The sequence below is a fragment of the Acyrthosiphon pisum genome, chromosome A1 (genome assembly GCF_005508785.2).
Source record: "Acyrthosiphon pisum isolate AL4f chromosome A1, pea_aphid_22Mar2018_4r6ur, whole genome shotgun sequence".
NCBI classification, from domain to species: domain Eukaryota; kingdom Metazoa; phylum Arthropoda; class Insecta; order Hemiptera; family Aphididae; genus Acyrthosiphon; species Acyrthosiphon pisum.
The window spans coordinates 37,252,079-37,258,156 of NC_042494.1; positions in this window are offsets into that span (position 1 = coordinate 37,252,079).

Sequence of the window (6,078 nt, forward strand, 5' to 3'; positions counted from 1 at the left end):
ATTTTATCTCGATAAGTGGCCCTTAATTTTTTTATTGCGAATTTGAGATTTTCTTATTGAAATAATAATATATTTTTGTTTATTATAAGGTTGCTATTGGTTACAAATAAGAAAATAGTTATTATGGTTAAATATAATTTTAGACTTTTTAGTTTTTATTTGTATTATGACTAAGAAATTAGTAATTCGTGGATCTAAAATGAAAAGGTTCTAAACAGTTTTCATGTAATTGTTCAGGAGAGTAATTTTATTTTAAGGTTTGAGTTCAAATATTTTACTCCTTGTACAACATTTTTTTTATTCTTGGGGTTCTCAAGCATATAGCAACTTGCATAGTTTAATTCACAAAACTATAATGATAATTTGCTATATTATTTGATATAAAAATTAATAAAATACAAATTATAAATTGTCAAGTATGAAAAAGTTTTTGAATTAGAAACTTTTCAGCCTAAAATTTAATTAGAACTTTTTCATTCTTATCTATTATTTTTATTATTGTTAGCTGAATCCTTTTCAGAATAATGCGTTCTCATTGCTGCCAACCTTCTAACACGAAGCAATATAATAACTAATAATTACGAAACATTGAGATCTGTATCTCGATCGTTCAACTCTGTTGATATTTATTAATTAATGGATATTATTACTTTAAACTATTAGAATTAAGTTGAAAGGGAAGTCGCTTCGTGCTGTATCCATGATCCAAATAAAACTAGAATTTTATCAATTGTTGTGTACCATAATATTAAATTATATTAAATATTTGTATTTGTCACTGTTAGATCTTCTTTGGTATATTGTGCTGGACTCATCGTGCATGATAAAAATTTAAAAGGTGGCATCGATCTGTCATTACTCGTTCTCCACAGTCCACATTCACAAGCTTCGTCTTCATTACTAAATGCCCATTTGACCATGTCAGATTTAGTGCTTGCCACTCCAGCTCTTAATCTATTTAGGCCTTAGGGGTTTCCGTAGCGGCCATGGTGATAAGTTTCCGCCCAATGGAAGTTATTGAGTAAGTTAGATCGGTTCTTCTGGTCATAGTTCATCTTTCCACCGTTGATAGTCTAGCTTTTTGTCGGGATTCATGCAATTCTTTTGCATAAAACTGCTTCGGAGTTTAAGTCTTGTCTTCGTGATTTCATGTCTGAACATATTATGATGTCTTTCGTCATTTGCTTGTTTGGTTTTTTCAATGTCGATGGCTAACACGCCTTCTAATTTCGGGTGTAGCGATGCCTGCTAGATTCCTGAAGGTATAACTTGTATGTTGGCCTAAAACATTCTCTTATGATTCTTCCGGTATCGTTCAGTGCTATATGGATACATGTTTGGCATGTTCCAATTGGCTCTACACTGGACATGTGCATATTTTCCAGTTCAAAAACATAGAGTCAGTACAATTTTTCGCAAGGTGTGTACCCGCTCCCCATTGGGTCTCTGCGAGTTTCCTAAGTAGGTTGTTTCTTGCATATACTTTCGTTTTATTTTTGAAACAATGCTCCTTAAATGTCAACGCCTTGTTTAGGGGGACGCCTAGGTAAACGAGGTAATCAGTATTCTGCAGTATTTTCCCTAACCATTCTATATTAAGGCGTTTGCGTTTCTTAGCGTCGTGATTTCGTAGGTGGAAGCAGCATACCTGTGTTTTGTTTGGGTTAGGTTTTAATTGATTACTTTCGTAATAGGTGGTCATGACTTTTAAGACATTCGTTAGTTTATTTTCTACATTATCGAAAGTTGCTAGGCAGGAACCTTGAGCTAAGAAAAAACCTTCACGTGGAGCCCCTATTAATGCTGCGTCAATACTGGTTTTAGTTTTTCATAGCTTAATAACTTTCATTAAATTCAAACGGAGGTATTATTTTTATCTAAAGCCTGCGCCCTGTCATGATAGCCATAATACCTTTATTATTTGTCACATTCCTCTGTTGTGGATAGAATGTCACATTTAGTGATGTGCCACTAGAAATATTCTCCAAGGAACGTTCTGGGGAACAAAGAATTTCCTCAACTTCTTGGGAAGTTTCTTTAAAAAAAAAACATTCAATATATAATTTCAATTCTATTTTATTTATTAAAAATTAATTTAATTTAAACAGGTTAGGTAGTATAAGTAATTATGTATAATAAAGAAATTATTTAAAATCCAATTTTTACACTGACAACCGAAATTTAAGTGTATAACTTAGTTAAGTTTAGTTTATTTTCCTGTAGGCCGTAATATTTTTGGATATAAAATATTTGTCATTTGGATAATTCACAACCATAAGTTTAATTTATCACTAAAACATATGATCAATATTTAAAAACTTAATATATTACCGGGAAATGCCTGGTGTTGGAAATATTTTCCGGAGAAATTCTCGTAACTACATTCCCGGGAATTTGCACATCACTAGTCACATCCAAAAGTTGTTTGAGATTTTGGAAATTTGAAGTTCTTGGGCGTCTTTTAATTCTTTTCTCTAAGATCTTCCCTTCGAAGTTGTTATTTGTTGACAAGTGTCCTATTAATTTCGTTTTCCTCCTCATGTGCTTAATTGTATCCTTTTTTCTACTATCTTAACACTATCTACCTAATTGTATTTCCATTCATCAGATGATGTTTTGGTCGGTAATCGGTAAAAAAGACCAAGGAAAAAAAAAAAGGAAAAAAGAACAATTTTTAAAAATATATCAGTTGATTATCACAAAAAAAAAGTTTTCCCGGATTCATTTTGGTCATTTTAAATATAATTAAATGCTTTTAAATGTTACGTATTGCTTAGGTCCCCACCTCTTAGTGAAAAGCTTCCTCCATAAGTTATTACACCATGTGTCAAATCTACCTCTTGGTTTAAATAACAGACTGTAAATATATTCAAAAAAATACAAAAAAAAGTTGTTATGTATTAATAATACATAAATTAACCAAACTTTTACCGTCTGGTAGTTACACTATAAGCAGCACTATGATAGTTGCATTAATGCACTAGTCTCTTTTGTTTGATTATCAATTATCGATGATAAATGATGATGATGATGATGGTGATGATTCATAAATTATTAAATGATGGAAATAACAAATTGTACAAGCACCTTAAAATGAACCGAAATTTTACTCGCACTAGTTTGTAGTTAATGTATATAAAAAATTAAATAATAATTCATAAATATACCACAGCGCCACGCGCATATAGTGTATTTTAGACCTAACCTGTATTTTAGATTCTGTCAATATGAGCTTTTTATCATATTCTCGTTTTAAATAGGTACCTAAAGACCTAAAACATTATTTACAGAAATTAAATATTATGGTGAATTAGATCATGTATAATCATTTGAAATAGATTTAACGCACAACTTGACAAGGTTAGGTTAGGTAACTGAAGTTGGGTATATTTTACTATTTTACAATTTAAAATCTATTCATTTTCAAAATCAACGATACTAAACTATATTTATTGGTACTTATATAATACCTAATACTTTCTCAGTACCTGCTAGGTTTCTAACAACTACCAAATGTTTAGACTAAGCAAGAATGTGATACTTGTTCTAAGGACGATGACCAGCTAAAATAAATTACTGCCATACAATTAATTAATGATAAAAGTGATTAATATAGTATTGTTACATTCGGTAGTACATTCGGAATCATAATTGAGAGTTTACAGCGCCATCTATATAAAACACGGTCTGAGATACAAAATGTGACGCTAAATAAAACCACTGGTAGCGCTGAAAACATTCAATTAGCAGTGTTGTAAAAAATACTTAAAATAAAGTATTTGAGTATTGCTCAAATACTTTTTAGAAGTATTTGAAATAATTTTCAAATACAAAACAAAAAAATCAATTTAATTCTGAATCATTAATAATATGCGTCGGGCTCCACATGCAATATTGTAAAAGTGTATAACTGGCTTCATCCACTAACTCTTTCAACTATAAGCACTGTCGTAAGCTTGTCAGACCTACGACGAGGGTAATGGTAGGTATGGTATTCTAAGTAATGGTAGATGCTCTACCCGTATTTATGCGGGTTCTAACAATGAAGTATTGGTGGGGTGATCTTTATATTCTAATTTTACTTCCCTAGTAATGTCGAATTGCACTATTGAGGGACTAGGTAATATGTAAATCTATCATGAAATTATTTAAAAATAAAAGGTACGTCTTAAAGAAAAAAATGGTTGAATTTTTGAAAAGATTATAGTGGATTGTCCAGTACAGAGTATAGGAGTAGGTATACCACTCACCTTATATATTTTATTGTTATTCGATACTAATATACTATAGGAGCAGCTTTACGGTTGGTCGGATGAAAAAAAAAATAGTCAATCATTGAATGAAAATAAAAGTGATAGGCAGATATTATAGAAGCTCAATAAAGTTGTGTAAGGCACGCAAAAATACGGATAAAACTAGACAATAATAAGGTTTCTGGTTATCGGTTTTCAAATTATATAATATTATTTGTGTGGACAAACTCTTCATTCAATATCATAAGTAGGTACTTATTCAGTTATTCATGTTTTAGATTTTTTTTAATATTAGAACAGTACCTATAGCCTATAGCCTATAGCCTAATTCATTATGCACAATGATTATTAATGAATTAAAATATTTAAAAAAAACCTAAGCGTGATATTTTTGCATATTATGCGAGTGTTAACGCGAAATTTGTGGTTTGATTATGATGGTATATGCTGGTACTGTCCCTCAAGACAGTTAATATGTATACCTACGTAAAAAAAATCTATTTATAATACATACAAATGAAATATGTTTTATATCATAAAAGTTTCCGAGTAAGAATTTAATATTGTATGTATTACTGTTAAATAACGAAGAATATTCTATAAAGAATTTATTATATTATAAACGTTATAAGACATGTCAAATATTGCTGTAGAACGTTGTAATATATCGGAAGCCAACATTTGCTCGCTGTCCGCAGAGCAAATGTTAATGCATAAAGTTTTCGCCGACTTGAGAAACTGGTCGGCAGACTTTGCAGAGTTGGAATGTCACGGTGATTTCACCGGACTGAAGATTGAGAGGCGATTGCGATCAATGCCAAGCATATCGTCGGAACGGACAAAGATGGATTTTTGCGTTTATTCGGTAATTCGTGAGTGCTGTGTTCCTCCACTGCTGCTCTAGTATGATTTTGTTGAACCGTATTTAGAATTATTTCTGCGTAACTCGAGACCGTCTCGGTTTGCGACGATTCATTACGACGGATACTGGCCTGCACCAATACGACATCATCCGTATATTTTGAATTATTTCTGCGTTACTCAAGACCGTCTCGGTTTGCGAGACTTGTGTTTATTCACTGATTTGTGAGCTCTGTTTTCCTCCATGGATGTTCTAGTATGATATTGTTGCATCGTATTATGAATTTTTTCTATATAACTATTATTATCACATTTCGGTTATCTGGGAAGAGACCTCATATTTATATAAATAATATATGAATTTGTTTTGCATTATTACTATTTTGCACTTTGTATTATAACTAATAACTATGTATTTGTTTTGTATTAGGTATTACTATTTACCACTTTGTATCATAACTAATAATTATGCATCCCCCACTCCGGGGCATGGCAGAAACCTACGGGTGCCCCATTCGAAATTCTGCCAAAAATACACCACGTGTAACACACCTACCGTTCCAAAACTTACAGTACCTCCCAATGGCCTAAGTTGCCGCGGGATAAAAAAAAAAAAATAATTATGTATTTGTTTTGTATTCGTATATTAAATTATTAATTACTTGAACCATTTTATGTTCATTGGTTTATTTTTCAATTATATAATTACTTTTTGATGATAATTGATAATTGTTGCTTTAAAAAGCGTTGCCCGGGAAAAAATTGTGATTAATTAACACCTTTTGGGTGTAATTCGCTGTGTATAGGTATAGAAGCAAAATCATATAATGTTTTAATTTTTAGCCCGTGTGGCGTTGTCTTTGAGTTTCGCTTATGGTTATGCGAACAGTATGTTATCAGGTAGGCAATCTACCTGCGGTAGTTTGCGAACGCAGCGAGGTGAGAGAATAGATTTTACAGAAGA